Consider the following 21,286-nt stretch of genomic DNA (forward strand, 5'->3'; position numbering starts at 1 on the left):
CTCATGAAAAAAAGACTCTCCTGATCACTTCTAGGTTTTTTCCTCAGAAGGTGGCTGCAGCATTGACCTCAGTGGTATTGCAAAGACAGGTGATGGCTGATTCCCCTGTCAGCCAGAGTTGCTGTTCACATCCCTCTTTTAGTGCCTGAGACAGGAGCAGCTAATCTGCCCCTCCAGCCCTTCAGAAGAGGCAAAACCCTCAGCAGGACCATGGTTGTTTCAGTGGTCCCCATCCTGTGTCACCTTGTGCCTGTGCCCAGCTCCAGCTTTGGGTTTTGGGGGGGATGCCTGTTCCCACAGTGCTCCTAATCGTGCTCTGTGGCCAAGGACGAGTCAGAGAGATGCTGCTTGTGGTATGCTTCGTGGTACAAGTTAGTCCTTGTTCGTGGGAGTCCATGAGCAATTAAAGGAAGAAAATTGTAATTAATGCCAATCAGCATGAGTTCCTGGAAAACAGAACGTGATGTCTCTCTTTGGTTTAGTTGATAAAAGTGATAGTAGTGTACAAGGGTTCTGTGAGACATTTGACTTGGTACCACATGACGTTTTGATTAAGGATCTAGAGCAGTATAAAATCAAGAGGGTGTGCATTAAATGGATTAAAACCTGGCTCCCTGACAGGTCTCCAAATGTAACTGTAAATCATCTGCCAGCTGTGTTTGTAGCAAGGTCCCTCCAGTATTCTTGCATTTAATATCTTTATCAATGACATGGAAGAAAATGTAAAATCACCACTGATGTGGTCTACTGATGGTGTAACAAGCCAGGAAGCAGTAAATAATGAAGAGGAAAGGTCACTGATATGGAGGAATACGGAGAGCTTGGGGAGCCAGGCTTAAGCAAACAACAAACATGGTGATGCAGGTGTATGCAAGAACAAAGGATAAAAGCTGCGTTTCTGGGACAGGGGGCTCCAGAAAGCAGGATGCTGAAGAAGCTTTTGGGGATGTGGGCCAAAGTCACCTGGTGAAGGGATGCTCCTGGTGCTGGGCTGTGTCTGAGCGGGTTATGTGGTACATCTGCTCCTGGTGCCAGTGCTGCTGCAGTGAGTTAAAAAGTCAATGCCTTGGAGAGGGTTTAGGGAAGAACCAGGGAGGTGTCTTGAAAGGGTGGCAAAGCCTTGCATGACCCTGTTTGTTGAGCCACCAGAGCAAAGTTAAGGGCAGAGATGGTTCCAGTTTGCAGATGTGGAGAGTGAAGCAGGTGAGAGGATTTTGTCTAGATCAGTACACAGCAACTGGAAACTGAATATAGAGGCATTCAGATGGGGAATAAGGCTTCAGTTTAAGGCTTCAGGGAACATACTTCATCAGGACTTAACTCGTGTCATCTAGGAGCTTTGGCAAAGCTTGGCAACTTGTGGCACACCTCCTTATGGAGCACCAGCATCTCAGGAGGATTGAACCAATATCACTACAGTGGCGTAGCTGGATTGCTGACAGACGTCTGCATGTAAGTAAAATCTGAGGTCCTGCTCACATTGAGGTCAGTATCAAAAATGCCAGCACTTTTGGGGAGGTGGAACTTTCCTTGGAGTTCTTAGGTACCTTTTATTCTAGTCCACACACGATAGTCAAATAAGCCAAAAGTGGTTTTTAGATCATTGTAATACACTTTCCTGGATAGGCCATTCAAAATTAATTTAAAAGTGTTGCAGAGTATGTTGGTTGCAACTCCAAGGCTCTAGATAGGCATTCACTCGGCAGCAGCTGTGCTGGCTGAAACATTCCCTTACCCACAGACTTCCCAGCCATGTGGTTCTTGTCCTTCTCAACTTGGAAAGGCATAAAGCCACCAGGGGTTGTGGGGTGGCAGCCTTCCCAGCAAGGTGGCAACGCGCATCTCATGGTCATAGCATCACCCACAACAGCAAGACCTGGAGGAGATGGATGTCCACAACAACCTGTATTCCCAGGGTGAATTTGCACTTAGGATTGGACTGAGCATGTTTGCCCTGGTGTTTCTACATGTTAAAGTTGTTTGTTAAACAAGATTTAAAGCAGTTCAAGATTTGTTGAAAAGAACAGGCTATTGCCCGGGACGTCTTTACTGCATCTTGAAGGTAGCTTAGGCTGATGAGTTTCATTTTGCAGGATCAGGCATGGGGAATGCATTGACAAGCGGTAGCTCAGTTATTGCTGACTGTTTATATCTTGTAGAGAAACAGATTCATTTGGATGTTCTTATACCAATATAATGTGGTCTCAGGAAATCTACAACTGACAAAATTTCCACAGTGTAGAGTTAAAAGGCATTGAAAGCTGTATCCAAGAGGGACGTATTTGAGCTTACACTTGCTTACAAGGCTCTTGGGGGAAATTTCATGTTTTGTTTCATTCACCCAGCTGGGCACTGCATCCAAAAAGGACAGCATCACTCTTCCATCCCCTCCCCATCTTGTCTCTGGTGTTGGATGGAGTGACCATGCGATCAGCTGGGAGCTGGATTTGTAGGGGCTCGGGCAGGCTCTGTTTTGGTGAGCTGGTTTCTGCTCAGATCCTGAACTGATGTGACCTGCAGAGAGGCGTACCAGTAACCACAGTCGGTGAGTATGAGGAGGATTTCTGTGGCAGCCATCAGGAGATGAAGCCTTTCATAACCTTGGGCTCTCGGTTACTTTTCTTGCCTGGGTTCCTTGAGGCAGGAGCTGTGTGATGTTAAATCCCTCTACACACCAACAAAGCAGGGTAACAGCATGCTCACGATACCCTGATGAGCTAAATTATGCAGGAAAGCAGCATGTGAATGTAGTAGCCAGGTTACATACGAGCAGAGTTAGGCTAAGCACAGAAGGCAAGTCGAGGCTGAAATAACATCTTGCAGTGCTGTGCAGGGCGGAAAGTCACTGTTTCAGGCATGGCTGCAGTTCAGCTATCAGCCTGGCCTGTGGTGACACTGGAAGAGCCGTCATTTGCCTCTTCAATAATCTGTCACCCGTCGCTGCTGCCTGGAGTAGGGGAAGTTTAATTTCCTGCGAGTCATGGCGTCATTTGCAAGGTTTAATCCTACCTCTTTCCAAGCCTCTGTTGACAAAATAGTCGAGAACAAGTCTGTTGCGGCGTTCCTGCCTGCTTAGCTGCTGTTGGGAGTTGTCCTCTGGCCAGCAGCATCTCTGTCCGCTGCAGGGTCACCTGTTGGGCTAATGCAGCATCCCAGGTCAGTGGACTGGAGATGGTGGGAGAAGATTTGCTTGAGTTAAACACCAGCGTCTGATGTCAGGGGATTCCTGCCAGTCATTGTTCTGCTGCCTATGTGGAAACAGGCTGAACTCTGCGGTTTTGCTATGTAACATTCTTATGTAGCTGGCCGAGTCGCCAACATGATAAATGCAATTATTTTTTCCAATTGTTATTTTTGCCTAAAGCATGCAATTGACACTGAAGACTGCTGGGCAGGATGGGAATGCAGCGGCCGCTCGCATCCCCACGGCGGCGTGATGATGTGAAGGCATGAATCGCGGCGGTGGGAAGCAAAAGCTGCCCCGCGGCCTCGGCTGTGGGCAGGCACCAGCCCGTGCCCCTGTCAGTCCCACCCATGAGTGCTGGTGCTCGAGGACAACCTGCTTTCTTGGTGCCACTGTTGGGGGAAGGCCTGAGGTTTCTGGGGCAGCTGCAGTCCTTTTATTTCTCTCATGAAGGGGAAGCTGTCCCTGCGTGACTTGGGCCATCCGCGCCGCGGCCTACCCAGACGCGCAAGGGGCCAGGCCGGCCGAGCTCCCACCGTGGTGGTTAAAGTTTGTTTTAGCCACCTTATCTAATCTCCCTCCCAACTTTTGCTGGGGGAAAGCGTTTATTGCTTGTATCGTGTTACTCCACGAGCACTCGCTGGCCGCGGCTGTTTGCGTGTGTGCATGTAGATGTGAAGGCAGATAACTCCAGGCCTCGCAGTTTTATGGGTCAGTCAATCCCGACTGCTTCCACCGGCAGATGTGGGGATGTGCTGCCTTCGTTACCTGTGGGCCATGCGCTATCAGGGCGTAAATCAGCAAAATAGGGCTCTGTTTATACACATAAATTGCCCCAATCTGACAGTTTAATACCCTTTTGACTTTTTACCCTCTGCGGGGGAGAGTCTGCCATGTCTTACGGCCCCAGCGGTGACGGCAGCACGAGGAGGCAGCCCTGTTATAAAAGCAGGGAGCACGTTTGGCTCCTGCGCCTCCAGGCTTGGCCGCCCCGGAGGGGACAGGCCCTTCCAGCAGACCAGTCCAGCAGGAAATTATCTGCTCTCCCTTTCCTAAATTACCCACTGGGCAGCCAGTCGCAGGGGCCCGAAAATGCCAGCTCCATCTGTTCCCCTCTGGACATGATTCCCAGGCACGTAAGACCCTGCACCGGTGACTTGGTCACCGGGGGGGCGAAGCCACCCGTCCGTCCCCCCCACGGCGCCTTGCGCAAGGCTGCGTTTCTTCGCCTCCGTGGGCACGCAGTCCTGCCCTGCCGAAGGTCAGCTGGGGGAGTTTTCCCTGAGCAATGGCATGGGAAAGCCTGCCGGGCTGCCTTCAAGGTGTTGTGTTGCTCCAGGAGACTCTGTGTTTTATTTATTTATTTATTTTAGCAGGGTGTTTCTGATGAGATAGCAAGGGGTTGATGAGAAGGGATGGGGAAGTGCTGGGACATCACAGTGAAATGGGTGATTGTGATGTTTTGAGGAGATTCCTAAATTTAAAAGAAGTGGAATCAGGAGCAAGACTTTTGAAACTGAGACACTCCCCTTTGAAATGTCCTTTTATCTTCTCGCTCCTCTGCCTACTTCCCTGGCTTGGACAGCAGGCACTCATTGAAACAGCCAAAAGCCTTGGTAGCTCCCTTGGCTTTTTTTTCCCCTTCATTTAGTGCATCCTAAGTCTGCCCACACTAAACCCCACCTGAAAAAGTAAGACTCTTAATCAGATTTTTTCCCTTGTGCTGGCACTGAGCAGCCCGTGGTGGGGGCTGTTAATTCACCCCTTACGCTCCCCAGCCCCTTCTGCCTGCTGGCACCCGATCTCAGTAGGAGCAGGGCAGCCCCCGCCGCAGCCAGGAGCATCCCCATGCAGCTGCAGAAGCAAGAGGTGCTTGTAGTTGCTGGCAGCTGGCCATTCCCAAACTGATGTTAAAGCAGAAGTTGAGGCTGAAAACTGATGCTGTAGGAGATTGACCTCATGGGAGCGTCCGTCCCACCAGCTGGTCCTGAGTCAGGCGTGCTCGGTTTACAAGCTGCTGACTCCCACGGTAGCTGGGCATCTCCGTGCCCAAGCAGGGCACCAGCCAGGGCACTGCGAGAAGCAGGGGGTGCCCCTCAGTGCACGGGGGGTGGCTTTGGTGCAGGACGTGTCAAGGACCAGCTTGGGTATCCGGAGAGCTGGTGCTGGTGCCAGTGCAGCCCTGTGGCTGGAAACGCCTCGTTTCACCCCGCTGGCACTGCTTCCCTTGCTATTTGTTGGCATTTCTCAGGAGCAGGGGATATCAGTTGCCACACGTGCTAAATTCTCAGTGCAAAGCAGCTCGGCTGCTGCTGCTTCTACAGCACGCTGAGCTGGGGTAATTCAGGGAAGCTCAGCCTCCTGTGGAGAGACATATAAGATGGCTCAAGGTTGGATGCTCTGGTGTTTAATATCAAACAAGCGCATGCTGCAGCCTTTCTCTCAGCATGGGCTCGCCTTTCCCTTGTCTGCCCAGCCCCGGGAAGGCTCGTAAGCAGTGAGTTTCTTTGAGGACTCTGCCCTTCTGGCAAACTTGGTTGAAATTGGCTAGCAACTTCAGAAATTTTATTAGGGACAGAAAGACAGACACACCCACGGCGCAATCACAAAAGAGTTGTTTCTCTAGGAAACCAGGCTGAAAAAAAAAAAAAGTGGTTGTTTAAATAAGCAAATACGTTTCTTGGAGACAGCAGGGCAGGGAGGTGGTAGGGGAAATGCTGTGTGTTTCTGCACCTATTGGCCTAATCTCTTAAGCATTAGCGTTTCTCGTTTTAAATCTCTTTATCCCTGTTTATGCCCATTTTGTGGTTGGGTTCTCAGGACTTGCTCTGCCCTGTGCCGCAGCCTCGCCTCGCAAGCTCCCATTTTGCTGCAGGGCTCCACAGGGCACGTTCCCGAGAGCAGAACAATCTCGTCCCTGCAAACAATGAGCGCGGCGAGGGAGCGGCTGGGCCGCGCGAAGGCGAGGCATGGACGTGAGCAACACGCAGCGGTAGCTCAAGCTCTCCTATAAAGCTCCCATTTCGGGATTTGCAAACTGCCCGTATCGGCACCAAAGCATCAGAGCTGCTAACCCTAGGGCAGTAAAAGCCCTTTTGGTCTGAGCTGTCAGGCAAAAATTCAAGAGCCCATGAGTCATTCTAGTTTTGCTGAGAACTGGTGCAGCAGTCAGGTGTTATTTGATGCTCTGTTAACTTACAAAGAGCCCCAAAAGTCCCGTTCCCCCGAAGGTGGTAGGAACCAGGCAGGGAGAGAGCTCAGTGTCTTGTCCTTCTTGCCCAGGTCGACCCCAGGCACGGTGCTGTCTCAGCACCCACCCGTCCTCTTGCCTTCCACCCCTGGGTGCCCATGAGGGTCTCCCTGTCTCCATTTCACTTTCCTCTTGGCCAGCTCAAGACAGGAAATCTGGCTGATTTTAAAAAAAAAAAAGAAAAAACTGAAAAATGTGTTTCTTTAAAAAGAAGGGGGAAAAAAAAATTAAAGATCATTTTAATTAGGTTTGAAAAATCTATGGCCGAGCTGACAGGCCAGCTGACAGGGCTCCCTTTCACCAGATCGCCCAGCTCAGAGCTTTTCATCTCGCGTGCAGAATATTTTGACATTCCTGCTTTCTTGGCTCCGTGTGTAGAGCCCAGTGGAACCTGCAGCCTAATTAAATGTAACAATTCCTGAAAACGAGGGTTGTTATTTTTTTTTTCCTCGGGATAATAATAGAGGTTTTATTTAAAAAAGAGCTAATCTATTTACTCTAGGCTGCCTGCTTCCTGACCTGGCCTCAGCACCTGAGGGGACGGGAACAGAGCGGATTAGGCCGGGACTTAGTCACTGGAAAAGCTGAGGGCGTTGGTGCGTGCGTGCGTGTGTCCCGCATGCGCCACTCAAAGAGCTGAGAGGCCGAGGGTTAGGAGGCCAGGATTTTCCCTGGCAGCTGACTTTTTTCCTCATTTCTGCAGTTTGGTGCTGTTCTGTGCAGCACGGGCCCCTCCGGTCCCCCCTCCTCAGTCACCGGTCTGCGAGCACGGAGAGTCAGCAGCTTTCCGAACGTGGGGCCATGAGAGCCAACGGGTGATGACAGAGTCGTTGTACCGGGAGCTTCGCTAAGCAGGGTGGGAAAGGAGAAGGAAATACAGGTCGGGGTTGCCAAGGTTTGGATGAGCCAAATGTGCTCCAGCAATGTGCAGCGTTTGGTGCCCACAGCTTTCCTTCCGGAGCTTTTACCGCGCCATTTCATTTTGGCCACAGGGTCAGTGGGCCCTCAAGCAAACCCCTTCATCCCCGTGGCTGAACTCCAGGACAAAGTTGGGTCACTGCTGCACCCAAAGGTGACGAGGCAGGGCACAAGCGATGCAAACCACTCCTGGGCTGTCCCTCTCCCCGTTTCCTCCTCCCCATCTCAACCTGCTCCCCTCTGGCACCAGAAACCAAACCCTGGGTGCTGCCTGCCCCAGCTGGCCGTGGTGGGCTCGCCAACCGTGCCCAGCGCCTTTCCCAGCCGGCAGCCTGATGGCAGCAATGAATCAGCAGCCAGTGGACTTGTCAAAGGCATTCCTCCACTTTAATCCTATTGACAGGGACTACTGCCTGGAACAGGAACTGCGGGGTGAGCCATGTCAACAGCAGATTCTTATTACAGATAATATTGATGGGGCCTTTACTTGAATAATGAAGGGAAGAGCCCTCTGCTTTGACGTTTGTCTCCAAAACCTAGAATTACTAAGAGTTTAACCATCGGAAGGGAGCTTAAGATAGTTGCATCTTAAAGGATCTGCTTTCTTGTCGCATTCAAGGCCGGGGAAAGGAGTTTAGCCCATACGCTGGGAGCTCCGCGCTGACCTTTTCATTGCTCTTAATAAATGTTACAGTTAAATAAAGTCGGATGGATTTTTCTATCTACTGTAGTGTGTTATCCACTTTCTGGGAAGAAAAAAAAAAAAAAAGGTAGAACCCCCCAAATCCCTGTTTAATATCACTGTTACTCATTATCTTTGCTAGCTGCAGGGCGAAAGGCAAGTAGGAAGGGCAGGGGCAGGACAATCCTGGCTGTATTATCAGGGTAATTCCTGCCATCACACATGATTAGGTGTCTGTCTCTCTCCACGGGTGAATCAGGGCTGTATAAATCGGTTGTGATCTTATGGCCAAAGCTTAAACCAGAGTCAAGAGGTTATTTTGGTGGTGGTGGTGATGTTTCTGGTTGTTTGTTTTTTATATGTACTATTCTTATTATTTTATTTTCTGTTGCTTAAAAAGAGAAAAAACCTCTGCTGGGTCTGTATCTCTTGGTTCCCTACAGGAGCGGAGCCGCCAGAGCTGCAGGGGAGACGCCGCCTGGGAAGTCAAATGAGGGCAGAAGGCATCAGCCATTCCAGGGAAGAACCTGTCCTTGTGCATTTCCTTGTGTCTGGGCTTCGATAGCGTGATTGCAAGCACGTGGTGAGAGAAGGGAAGGAAGGCAGGGCAGAGTGGTGGTTCCCACTCTTGGATTTTTAAATGCAACCAGGAGCACACAGGTGTCCCTCTGAAGCCTTGTTCTAGAGCCATCCCGAAATAGGGTTTGGACCTCTGGCTCCAACTTGGACAGATGAGGAAGAGAGCAGGCAAATTTGGCTTTCAGCCACGCTTATACCTCCCAGATCCTAGCGCTGGCCCAGGACTGAACCGGCAGGTGGTTTAAGTTAGAGCAGCCACGGGGCTGCTCTAACTTAAGCCAGCTGGAATCTCTTCTGGGGCCGGTTCTACCAGCCAAGGTTTGCTGGATTACAGCAGGGCCCCGAAAAGCTCCAGCCCGCCCCTACATGGCCTATACAAGAGGACCAGGGAGCAGATGACATGAAAATGTCAGGGCAGATCCCAGCTGGTGCTTTTAGGATGGCTTTAATTCCTTCACAGTGCTGCAGTAAATTAGTATCTGGTCCAAGGGAGCCTGTTCTCATGGTATTTTTAGTCTGATTTTGAAGACCCTAGGAGTTTTGGATTGCCCTTGAGTCTCTGAATTTTGGGTTTTCTGACTTGAACTGTTAAACATTTTCCATATATAAGCAGCAGCCACAATATTTCAGGTTGGATGACTTGTGTTTTATTTTTTTTTTTAAAAAGGCCAAAACAAGACAGAAGAAAAGTAAAATCTCTGACTGGTCCAAAGTTACTGTCCTCATCCGAGCATGCCTCCCTCTGACACAGGTTCCTGGTTCTTGAAAGTGCAAAGGGGAGACTCAGCAAGCGTGATCAAGCCCCATCCTTGGGGTCAGCGAAGGATCCCCCACTACATGGGAGGTGTGAAAAGGCACTCATGTTCTTGCTGCGTGCACCACATACCTCTGAGCATCTGTATCCACAGACAGCGTCCTGACCTTCCCAAATCTTCTGTTTTACTGAGAAAACCATATGGTGCACTCGTTTTCCTGCAAGGATGGACCCTCTGGCACCGTCTCATAGCGCAGCTTCCAAAACCCGCTGAACTGTGAGCCGCCTTCTCTCCCAGCCGAGATTTATGCCCCTCTGCTTCCTGATGGCCGAGGTGTGGCGCAGACACAGCCCTGCTCCTAACGCCGAGGACAAGCAGCCGGGCCAGGCTTGGTGTCAGGCGATGCTGTTTCACCAGGAGCCTTTCCCAGGATGAACGGCCCAAGGGGTGACTGCGGGGGACACCCGCAGCTCGGGCACCCCGTGCTGGGCAGGAAGCAGAGCAGACATGGAGCCAGGCGGGGAGAGAGCATCCGACCAAGGCGTGTGCCTGGAAAGGATGGTAAAAATGCCCATGGATGTGTGGCGTGCTGCCAGCCAGCCTGCTGTTCATTGCAGGGTGTGTGTGGTAGGGGGGTGTTTAGTGCAGGATGGTGCTGAGGTAGCTGGGATGCGTGCTGGTGCTACAAAATCAACTCATTTGGCTTGTGCTTGCTTTGCAAGGTTTTCCAGACTGGTGGAGGCTTGCAGCAAGGAGAGGATGTGGGTATCCCCTGGAGGTGCTGATTCAGCAGGTAGGTCTGTCCCAGAGCCCCAGTCCTTTCCATATCAACCAGGTGCCCATGAAATCTCTCACACCATGGTGGGGCTCTCTGCAACACAGAATCTGGGGTCCTCCCCAGCCTGGGCAGGGCAGGGAGGAGCGCCTGCCATTCGTGGTCCTACACTGGGTGGGTAGGCAGAGCAGCGTGTGGCTCTGAAACCCCATGTGCTGGGGCAACACCATCCCCTCCTCATCCCTACGTCACTATGCTGTGAGTCAAAATCTGGGCAGCGCAGGCCAGAGGTGGTACCTGTGGAATCAGCTGAGCCTTCACATAACACACACATACCCCACCAGGGGCTCAAAAATCTATTGGGTCTTTCAGGACAAGAAAATGGATTAAAACCATGATGGTTTTTGTTAGGTTTTTGTTTTGTTTTAAAGAAAGAAAAAAAAAATCACTGATATAAACATTTGGTTCCCCAGTGCTTGCTTTTTGGGTTTAGAGGGTGCTTTGGTGTGCGCTGGGTTTGTGTTTCTCAGCTTTTCTCTGGGACCTGGAAGCCTGTGAACTGGTTGCTCCTTTTCTCCTCTTTTTAAAATGAAATCTGAGATTTTTGCATAATACGTCGGAGCAAGGAGCCGGGGAGGGGGTGAAGAAAAACATCAAGTACTGTGGGACTAAAATTGCAAGAGCTGGCAACACTGATATTTTTTGTTTTTCTTTCCTTTTTCCAGAGAAAAAGAAAACACCCCCCATTTTGCTGAGCCCCAGCAGGGTGAACAGAGGGAAAAGGTGCTCCAGGGCAGGAAGAAACTGTGAAGAAATAGGTTTGCAAACTCCATTTGTACTGGATTGTTTGAAAATTGTCCTGTGAGCTGCCTTCTGGGGACAGCTGTCCCGCTCTGAAGGAGGGAGAGCAGAGATGTGTGTGGGGAGAAGCTGCGTGTGGGGCTCTCGGGGCTGGGCCAGGACTCAGGTTGCAATCGCCTCTGGTCGCTCTCGGGCCTGGGGAGGGCAGGGAGAGGCTGGGCATGTGGAAGAGAGACTCCACGAAACCCTTCCTCCCTGTAGGAGCTACATCTCCCTCTGCAAACAAAAAGACCTCAGATGGCCAGAACCAGCCCTGGCAGGCGGAGAGGTGGAAAAGGGCTGGTGACCGGCACTGCTACGTGTGGGTCCCCTCCCTGCCGGCCGACTGAAGTCACGGCAGTGCTGCAGTGCCCCTGTGCTCAGGGAGGACATGCCAAAAGGCGATGTGCGTGGGATGGTGGTACCCAACCCCAGCTCTGGTGCCTGTAGGACTCCCACGCTACCAGCAGCCGCAGGAACAGATAAATGGAGGCTGGGCAAAGCAGGACACTGCCTTTAATGCGGTGCATCCCAAGGGACGTTGTCCTTGGTGGAGGGAGGAATGCTGGTGTGGGTCTCTACTAACGCAGCCACAGCCGGTATCTGGTCTGGGCTGCTCGGCAGCAGAAACGAACACATCTATCTTGCCTTGGCTGCACGTGGCATGCACAGGGGGACTGTTACTTATTAGCACTCGCAGTCATTGGCAAGAGCTGCTGGAACGGAGGTTGAGCTCCAACTGCTATTCCTGCCTGTCCTCCTTCACTTGTGCTTGTATCTTTCTCAAACTCATTCCTTTTGGGTCGAAATTTTCCATGCTTCATCCCAGCCCAGTGACACGTTTTTGCTGAAGGTGTGGACTGCGCTGGTTGGAGTCGTCTTTGTAGAGCTCCTTGGTAATCTCTGCCCCATGGTGAAAGTCCATCTTTCGTGTCCAAGGAGATGTCAAGTTGAAGAAAATCTTAAGAGGATGGATTCTGATTTATTTACTTGTTTGTTTGTTTTGAAAACTGACTTAAAAGTTTACGTTTCAGTCAACTGGAACTTAAAAGGAAATCTTTTATTTAGATCTTCCCTAGTGGAAAGCTGCACAGCTCTGGCAAAATTGAAGTTTTTCCATGGAACATTCAGATTTTGTGAAAACTGCACTTTCTATTGAAAAAACATATTTTGATCATTAGTTTTTAATCTTCTCTACTTTTTAAGAATATTCAAAAACATAGAGGCAAAAATGTCTACTTCCAGTGTCTAATATATCAACATTTTTTTAGCCTGACTTCAATTCCATCTCCTTAGTGAGGAGGCTAGAAAAATTATTCAGCTTAAGGAAAAGCATTTTATCAGTTAGAAAGTTGTGGCAATTTAAAGCGGGTATCTTAGCGTATGTATTGGATTTCCAGCTTGCCTTTCTTCCTATCTGGGTCAAGGATGCCGGACTTAAAAAGCCAGTGTTAACTTAGTCATGAGCATCCCTGGTAGGAGGCTTTTGGTTTGTTGGTGGTTTGTTGGTTTTCGGTTGTGTTTTTTTCTTTCTTTCTCTCTTTTTAAAGGACAGCTCAAATACAGAAAAATCTGTTTAGAACTGAAGCAGCAAAAATTATGTCTTGGCACTGAGAAACCTCCATTCATGATGTTTCTGTAACAGCAATTCCAGGATTGAATTTATCATTTACAGGAGTCTTGTGGTTTAATGCACATTTTTTTCCTCTGGATTTTCAAACTTAAAGATTGTTTTTCTTTGACAGCCTTCTTTTTCTTAGAAAGTCAGGATAACCAAATAGTAATCCTAACTAATTAAATCTTCAGAAGTTAGCAAATACCAGTCCAAGGATTTGTGGCATTACAAAGTTAATACAAGGTCATTGCACAAACGTAGAATTTTCTCCACTCCCTTCTCTACTCCATTGTGACAGGACAACTTGTTGAACGTCTGGAGATTGTCTCCACAAGAACATGAATGGAAATATTAATTTGGTACTTTCAGACATGCACATAAATGTATGAAATCGATGTAGTATATGTACTGAACACACGTGAAGCAGTTCCTTGAATGTGCAGTGTGTTCCAAATGGCTAACTTACAGAATTCCCAGAATGCATCGTGGTGGATGACTTGATTTGAAACATTCAAATAGGTGATAAGAAATTCATGCAATCGAATCATTTATATATATTTCAAATTGCTCTCAGTTAAAGGGGGAAAAATCTTTATAATTAACACAACAGATAAGAGCAACTGTGACACTTTAAATAAATGTGATGTATTTGATTTTGAAGTAGGGTTTAAGATTCTGGGGATGTGTTCAAGAGAGAAGGAAGATGTGCTCAGAGTTGAAAATGAAGAGATACTGTAGATCATCTTAAGAAATTAAGGAACCTCGCACAACTCCCTTATTGCTAATCGCCTTCCACTTGGAGCTTCCTAGGAAATGGGAGTGCATCTAATCAAAAGAAAACTGGCAAAAGGAAGGCAGTACAAGGGAACTTGGGCTTCTTTTCCATGCCAGTAGCCATGCAAGAAGGCATCCAAAGATCTAGTTGTGGTTGAAGTAACTCTGGAGGAATACCACCTCTTTGCAGATCTTAAATTAAAATGCAGGGTAGAGGTCATTGCAGATGTTAGACATAATGGTTGTTGTGTTGATCACTCGATGGAGACTTGGTAGCCAGTTCAATGGACAGTTCTACTTAGTTTTAGGATGTGTGACCTTAGGCCCTGTGCTGGGCTAAGTTCCTACAACTCTTCTGTAGATCAGCGGGCAGGAGCTAGAGGTGGACAGTTGGATGGCAGAAAGGGGAATGGGTGTTTCCTGCCAGTGCCTTTATCTGCAGAATCCATCACTGTAAAGAATTATAAAAAAAAAAAAAAAAAAAAACTGATTTCCATGGCACTTTCTTCTAATTTCTTAACTGTTGCTCAGGCAAAGCTGTTATTAATTCAGGAGGAGTCTGCCTGAGCAAGAACTCTCCAGAGTCCAAAATATTTTTCAGAGAGTAAATATAAGAATTATTCACCTACCACAGAACAGCATCAGCCTCTGGGTGGAATGCAGGAGCAGTTTAACAGTGTGCATAAATGTTTCCCCACAGGTTTGGACAAGAGTTGAAGGATTGTATGCCCAATTGAACCTACTACTGAAAGCAACAAGCTGGATGAGCCCTCTCCCTCGCCTTGGTATATAGGACGGGTGAGCAACACCTACCCGAGTACCACACCGCTTTCTCTAGGAGGCTGGGAGCTGTGCTGGAGCTCGCCCATCTGACCCAGTCCTCCACATGAGATCTGGCAAGATAATCGCTCCAAGCGTCTGGGTAAGTACTGCAAAATGCTTCAAATAAATGAATAGAAATCATCTGCTTCATAAATGCCAAGGGCTTTCAACATGTCGTTTCTTGGTAAACAAAGAATTTCAGCACGACAATATCTTAGGACGTTATTGGCCATATTTGTTCCCTCGTGCATGTTGAAGCGAACGCGAACACAGTCGCACAGCAATCCTTTACGTCCTCCTCTGGCTCGGAGATTTTCTCCCCGCTGCAGAGGAGGTGAGGGGAGTGCTCTGGCTACCGCTGGACAGACCAGACCCATCTGCCCCCAGCCCCCAGAACTCTTATTTCTGTGATGGCGAAGGGCAGGTGGAAGTTCTGCTGTTGCTTGGTTTTGCATGAAGTGCCATATACTACGAGCAGAAAACAAAACAAAACAAGTCTCTTTTTTTTTTTTTGTGGACATTAGAATGCAATAAAAATGTGTGCTTCCCTCCCACCCCCCAGCTAAATTGATTACATCTGGTGGCATGAAAAAAAATAGCCAAAATGTCAGACTGAGTCACACAGCCCCCTTGGGTGGTTATATTTATTTCAGGGTTGGAGCACTCATCAAAACAATTTATCCTTGGCTCTCCCTCTCTGCCTTCCCATCTCTTTGCTTACAAACTCTGCTCTGTTCCCTAACACTTGTATTTAGCCCCCAGCCCACTCCTTCCCTGGACTTTTCTTTCTTTCTCTCTCTGTCTTTTCCCTCTCCAGCCTGGCTCTGTCTCCCTCCTTCCCCTTTGCTAAACCAACCCCAACAAACCCAATAGCTGTAATTCTCCGCTGGGGATAACAGCAGAGGAAGCTGGAGCACAGACAAAGCTTGATGTTTCTAAGGCTGTGTCACCTATTTAGTGTCTTGTTTCACATCGCTTGGGGTGAAGGGACATAGTAAAAATGTGCGAGTGAGCTCCCTGCTGTGGTTTCCATCGTTGCAGCCACCAGTGGGGCAGCCAGGGTGGGACGGGGATTGCCGTGGCTCTGTCTCCAGCCTTGCTTGCTCTCCCTTGGCTGCCCTGGCCGCTGCAGTGGTGGAGGTGGGTCTGCCAGGTCTCTTTTGGTGGATTCTTTTCCAGCCTCAGCTCATCTGTGTTCTGTCAGGGGGCAGCACCAGAAGCAAATGTAATGTGAAGAGAGGGCATGCTGCAGCAGGTGGGGAGGATTTCATCTCCAAAACCACAAAACCTTCTTTTTTACCCCTCTTCTCAACCCCATCCTTCTGCCCAGTTTGCAAGGGGAATAGCCACATCCTCCTGGGTCCCTGGGGACACCCTGTACATCTTGGTCCATAAATCCTTTTGTGACCTGCTGCCAGGTTGTGCCTGCTTTCATGTATTATGCCAGCCACGGTTGTAGAAGACTGGGTGCGGATGGGATCCGTGTGGATGGGAACGGCTGCAGAAATGCATTCCTGCATTGGTAAAAAGTCCTGGGCTGGCAGGAACAGGGACTGAAGGTCTTGCTCTTGCTTTGGGGCTGAAGGGTTGCCTTGTGCACTGCTCTTCCTCCCACAGAAGGAACACCTTGCTTTCTCTGCTGCTCCTGAAAGAATCGAGGACAAATGATGGAGACAGAATTGCTCACCACCATCTTGGCTGGAGAAGACACAGGAAGCTCTTTGCACCACCACCTCTGAACCTACGCACTCTGCCCCATCCCTTGTGCCTCCTGCTCCCAGCCTGGGCATGGGCTCCTGTTATACAGCGTGCCACATTTATTTCCTGCATTAAATCAGAGCCCCCTGGGATCTGGTATTGTGCCTTTTTTTTTTTTTTTTTTTTCCCCAGGTATTTTTGTCTGTGAACCACAGAAAGCTGAATAGCAGGAAATGAAGTGCAGATTGAGAACATGGTTGAGTGCACTTGCTAAAATAAAACATGGGGGGGGGGAGGGAGAGATTCTTTTATAAATAGAAAATGAAGTGTGTTTATTTTTTATTGATGAAGCATTTAATTGCTCTGAGGGTTTGAGAGATGTTCATAGCAGCATCTCGGGCTGTGCATTGACTAGAAATGCCAATTGGTCTTTGGTACAAATACCCTGCTAGGTCAAGCTCACCTGCTTTGTGGCTGGGAAGGGATAAGGGGATGTCAGGACCTCTTGGTGATCTCTGACATGCTCCAGTTCTGCCAGCAGGGTCAGAGAAATCCACTGGTTTCTTCTCACACTGGACTACATTGTAGGAAGACCCAAAGGCTTGTTGAGCAGATGTGTTTGGCAGCAGAAAGTAAGTCTCTGGCTAGCGCACTTGAACTTTGGCCAGGCAGGCTTACCCAAGCAGTGATTTTGGACTGTGTTCAGGCTTTGGTATCTAAATGGAGTCCACCAGCAAAGCAGACTGCGCCAGACAGCATCTGCCAAGGTGGTACAACATATAAAGATACCTGAGCTAACTGAAATAGCCTCGCTGAGGAAGGCAGGTAACCCTCCTATCACCACACGGACATCACCGGTCTCTTTCTGGGGATGCTTCCCAAGCTAATTTGCTGAGCTCTGCATGGCATTGCATTGTGTCACAGAGCTGTGCCACGGAGCCCTAGAGCCTGCTCTCGGTTATGCCTCTATTTTTTATTTTATTTTTTTCAATAGCCATGCAAGTAACACATGCGAGTGGAGGATGTGGAGATAAGACTGTGACCTTTTAGATTATTCTGTTGCTCTACTACAAATGCTGGATGGGTACAGCCTGGCAGCTGGGCTCTTTTGTGAGGTTAAATTAATCTCATTAATTCAGCTGTCTAAAAGTAGCAACCTTTAGTCATTGGTGACCTGGACCGCTTTCTTCTGGGGGTGGTGGTGGGGTAAATCTCTGCAGTCCATCTCTCATCTCTGGAGCCGTCCTGCTCTCCCTGTGTCTCCTATTCACTGCCTGAAAGATTGCACTTTTATGTTGTTTGCTTAGATCCAGTGAAGGTTTATAAGGATTCAAAGACAGAGGAGACTGGGGTGCTTGGAGCCTCCATCACAGGTCTGTGCACCTTTGCAGGAATCATGGGTGTAACCAAAAAGTGAATTAAATGGGGCTGCTTTTGTTTAGGGTTTTGTTTGGTCTTAGCTATGCGAAGGGAAGCTTTTAGGCATGTGCTGAAGTCAGGGAGAGTTAACCATCTTTATCAAAGCTTGCCTGAATCAGATCCTAAATGTACAGAATTTGGACACCCTGGCTGCATTTTGGAGGGGTAGTTATTGATCAGCCAAATGTCTGTCGAGCAAAACCATCATGAGGGAACATCAGGTGAGTGTCCCTATCTTAACCAGCCTTCACCTCTTTCCAGCTGCGCCCAGGCAGGGAAAGCCATCGTTCCCTCTGGCCATCAGAGCCTGCAGTGCCACTTGCTCACACCCTTTGCTTCCAGGCCAGGTAGGAGCTGGGGACCTGATGGGAATGACACTTGCACCACCCTCTCTGCGGGGTCTGTGGTACAAATTGATGTGTTTTGTTCAAGTTCTTTCACCTGCCATGGAGTAGTGACAGTAGAGGTGATCGAAGCTTCTTTGTCTTATCTGTCTTATTTACACCAAGTCATTATTTCCAAAAGTCCTGTCTTGACCATGCATTCACTGAGGAAAATGTCCCGTTATGCAGCCTCCAGATGGAACCCACCAGCCCAGCGGAGGAGACCTCATCTGTGAGTGCACTGCAAGTTCGTTTGCCTTTCTTGGGGATAAAAACCTCTCGGCAGCTCGTTGAGTTCCCACCAGAAGAGCTGAAACCCACTGCATGGGAGTGGGTAGTCCCTGTGCTGGCTGGCATGCCTGCAGAAAGTGGAAGGGGGTTTCAGGCAGAGGAGAAATTCTAGAGGGGAGAAAATTCCTAGGAATGTTACAGAAATCAACATCCCCCCCCCCCCAGCTCCTTCCAAACCAACCCACCTAAAAAATGCCGTTTTGTGGGCTATTTTGGAAAGGAGTCCATGCCTGGGGAATTTTTGGCTGATGCTTATGGCTTTTAGAAGTTTCTGGGAGATCAGACGAATAGAAACAGGAACCAGATGGGACTTCTAGCTGCTGGAAAGAAAGGAAGAAAAAAAAAGTTTAAAAAAAAAAAATCCATCCCTTGTTTAAAATGTGAAGAGCACTTGTTCACTTTTGGGGAGTTTCCCCTTCACCCTGGATTTCTTATTTTAGAGTAATTTACCCCAGTTCCATTGTATTCTCACAGGACATCTATCTCTTTTGTTGTTGTTGCTAGGAATTTTTCTTTCTTTTGCAATAAAAGCCAGTTTATTCTTAGGAGAATTTAAGCCTTTGCCTTACTAGATAAAAAGAAAGTCAGCGGTTGGTTTTGTTCTTGCAGCAGCCTCAACATCCCCTGGCCATTTACTCACTGAGTTTATCTCTGTGTGGCTGCAAAGAAAAATTAAATAAGACAGTGGTAGTGAAGAGTAGAGCAAAGTCAGAGATGGCTCTGAGCTAGCAAAATGGAGCATGCGTAGGTCCTATTTTAGGTAAATGACCATAAAAGGGAGAGTTGCACCATACTGGAATGTGAGATAGACCCAAAAGTGGAGCCTGGATGCCTGATGCCTGCAGTGACCCAACTTGTCAAGCTCAGTGTTGGATTTGTGGTGTCTTGACTGTTGGGTTTTGGGGGTTACGCATCCAAAAAAACAGCCTGGTCCAGTCCCAGGCTCCATTTTATCAGACCTTGGCTCTGGAGCTGGTTCATTTCTGGAAAACGTCCCAGAGGCTGAATAGGGGCCAAGGAGCATTTTCCAGCTCCTGGGTCCAAGCTGGACTCCGTGCTGGGAGTCACAGTCCAGCCGTGATCTGATGCTGTGCTGGGATCGGGCTCAGTTGTGCGTCGTCCTTGCAGCTTTTTCTTCCCAGACTGATGGGCCGTGGGGGATCAGTGCTGCGGGGTGTGTCGTGTAGTGCCCCTGCTCTGCTCGGCAGAGCCACGAGATCTTATTCCCAGCTGGTAGGAAGGAAGCAAAGTGGATAGCAGCTCATAGGCAAGGGTTATTATATCTGGGTTATTACTGTGCTTGCAAGCTTTGTCACTGATCTACTTTTAAGTGGTCTTTTAGTGGTTAATTTTTTTTTTCTTCATGCTTTTCCAGGTATTTGCTACTTCCTGGAAAAAAAAAGTGCGCTGTTCCCAGGTTCCTGTCTTGTTTTACAGTTTTCCACTCTTAACATCGTTTCATACTATTTCTCGTGCTCTCTAATCTGCATCCATTCCCAAGACAGGGTCATCAGCACGAGGCAATGACCCTTGATAAACCTTCACCCGTGGTTTGTATGTCAGTATGAGAGGAAATCCGTCCCTGGGACTTAATAAATGTGTAAACTGTATTTCTAGGGATCTGATTGGAGGCGCCACAAACAATATTACGACTATACAGTGTGCTATGATACTTATTAGTGGTGATGCACAAAGTCAACAGTAGATATTTTAAGACACAATAGTTGATCTTTTGTTCACATTTTCAAATGTGCGTGCATCTGAACACATGGCTTTGGTTCCAAGGTTTGTCACAGATGGACCTAACTAAGCTAGCTGCTTGAACCCTCTGTTATGGTGACCAATTGATTAGATTAGTTTAAATGAAAAAAATGCCCCCAAATGTAAGGGTTTGGGTTTGTACGTCCAATTTGAGTTCTGACTTTTGTGGCTTTCTTTTTTCTTTTGGCTCTGGCTGGTCCGGCAGGATGTCCCGTATTAGAATGCTGCTCAGTTGTTGTTGTTCTTTGTGGTTCCAGTGAGCTGTTTTTTTAGAAATGTCTGGAAGGAAAGAGACAGAGGGGACTTGGTTCACAGAGTTTGTACAAAAGCTTTTATTTTCCCTTTTTTTTACCGTCTTTACTTCTCATGGATCTGATGTGCAAGTGCTCTCAGGAGTGACATGCTGAGATTTTAAAGCAAAGTGTTTATCACATGACTCAGGTGACTGCTGTTGCAGTTGAAGCAGTATCATCCTAGGAATTTTGTTTGAATTTAGCTGCCAGCTCAAACAAAAGTCATCTGAGTAGGCAAGCTTTTACTGGTTTCACTTTGGCTTCCCACATCGGTTTAATTTGGCCCATGCTTGCTCGAAATGTCTCCAGCTGTCTAGAAACTTGTTCCTAGCTAGCTGGAACACTCACAACCCTTTTGGCCAGTATGACCTTAGTTGTAAAGGCTTGATGTTGTTTATTTCAGATCGTTTTTACTAGCTCTATTATATATAAGGCAGCTCACATAATTGAAAGAGACAGATGCGTTGGTTGCTGTCCTTGGGTTCGCAGGTTATAAGTTACTGCTGTCCGCAACGCTCAGGCATGAGATCTGCCAGAGAACACCACCTCATTTTGTTCCATGGGAGTTTTTGCTAGTATCTTCTTTTATACTATCACTCTTGTTGTTTCTCTGTTGGAAACCTTCCATGTGCTTCACACTGAGGACCAAAGTGTCGGAAGATTAAAGGACTGTCTTTTTGCCCAGCTAATATGAATTGGATGCTGAACTGTGCACTACTCAGAAAACGAAATGCCTTCTAAAGTAGTGAGTGGCTGGAAGGAGGCAGTGAAAATCCATCAGATTTGCATGACTAATTAGCTTATCCACTAGTTATTATCCTTGTGTTTACTTGTAACGAGAATCTTCAAAGATTATTCTATATTGGACATGTAGCTTTTTTTTTTGCTTACATAATTCTCACCATACCCAGATATGCTGCAATGGTTGCTCTACCTCGACATAAATAATTCTTTCTTAGATCAGGTGTAAGCCTGTCCTCTGGGGGGTGTTGATCCTGCATCCGTCAGTAGGAGATCATGGACGAGTTCTGCAGAGCTCAGGCTCTGCTTAAGACCTTTCTTCTTTGCCCTGAATTTGGGTCTGATCTCCTGAACTTCATTGCAACCGGAGCTAAGCCTTGCTTCATGAGGTACTGGTGACTCTGAAAGTCACATCCCAGACTTCAGTAGAGTACCTCGAGTTATCCAGCTCCTCGGTTCTTACATAAGTGCTTCTTTTGTAGAAGTCATTAATGTATCATAGGGAG

General features: G+C 48.1%; 1 long non-coding RNA gene across 2 annotated transcripts; it reads left to right on the plus strand.

Annotated features, from left to right (window-relative positions):
• The first annotated feature begins 79 nt into the window (after nucleotides 1-79).
• Nucleotides 80-16,157, plus strand: LOC106037938 (uncharacterized). 2 transcript variants are annotated; one of them, XR_010833976.1, is made up of 7 exons: nucleotides 80-1,452; nucleotides 2,346-2,545; nucleotides 8,478-9,986; nucleotides 10,091-10,161; nucleotides 10,869-10,961; nucleotides 14,073-14,294; nucleotides 15,812-16,157. It is a non-coding gene; the product is annotated as an uncharacterized lncRNA (long non-coding RNA). The 2 variants fall into 2 exon arrangements; XR_010833975.1 differs by having other exon boundaries at nucleotides 80-2,545.
• Nucleotides 16,158-21,286: the final 5,129 nt, after the last annotated feature.

The sequence above is a fragment of the Anser cygnoides genome, chromosome 10 (assembly GCF_040182565.1).
Source record: "Anser cygnoides isolate HZ-2024a breed goose chromosome 10, Taihu_goose_T2T_genome, whole genome shotgun sequence".
Lineage (NCBI taxonomy): Eukaryota > Metazoa > Chordata > Aves > Anseriformes > Anatidae > Anser > Anser cygnoides.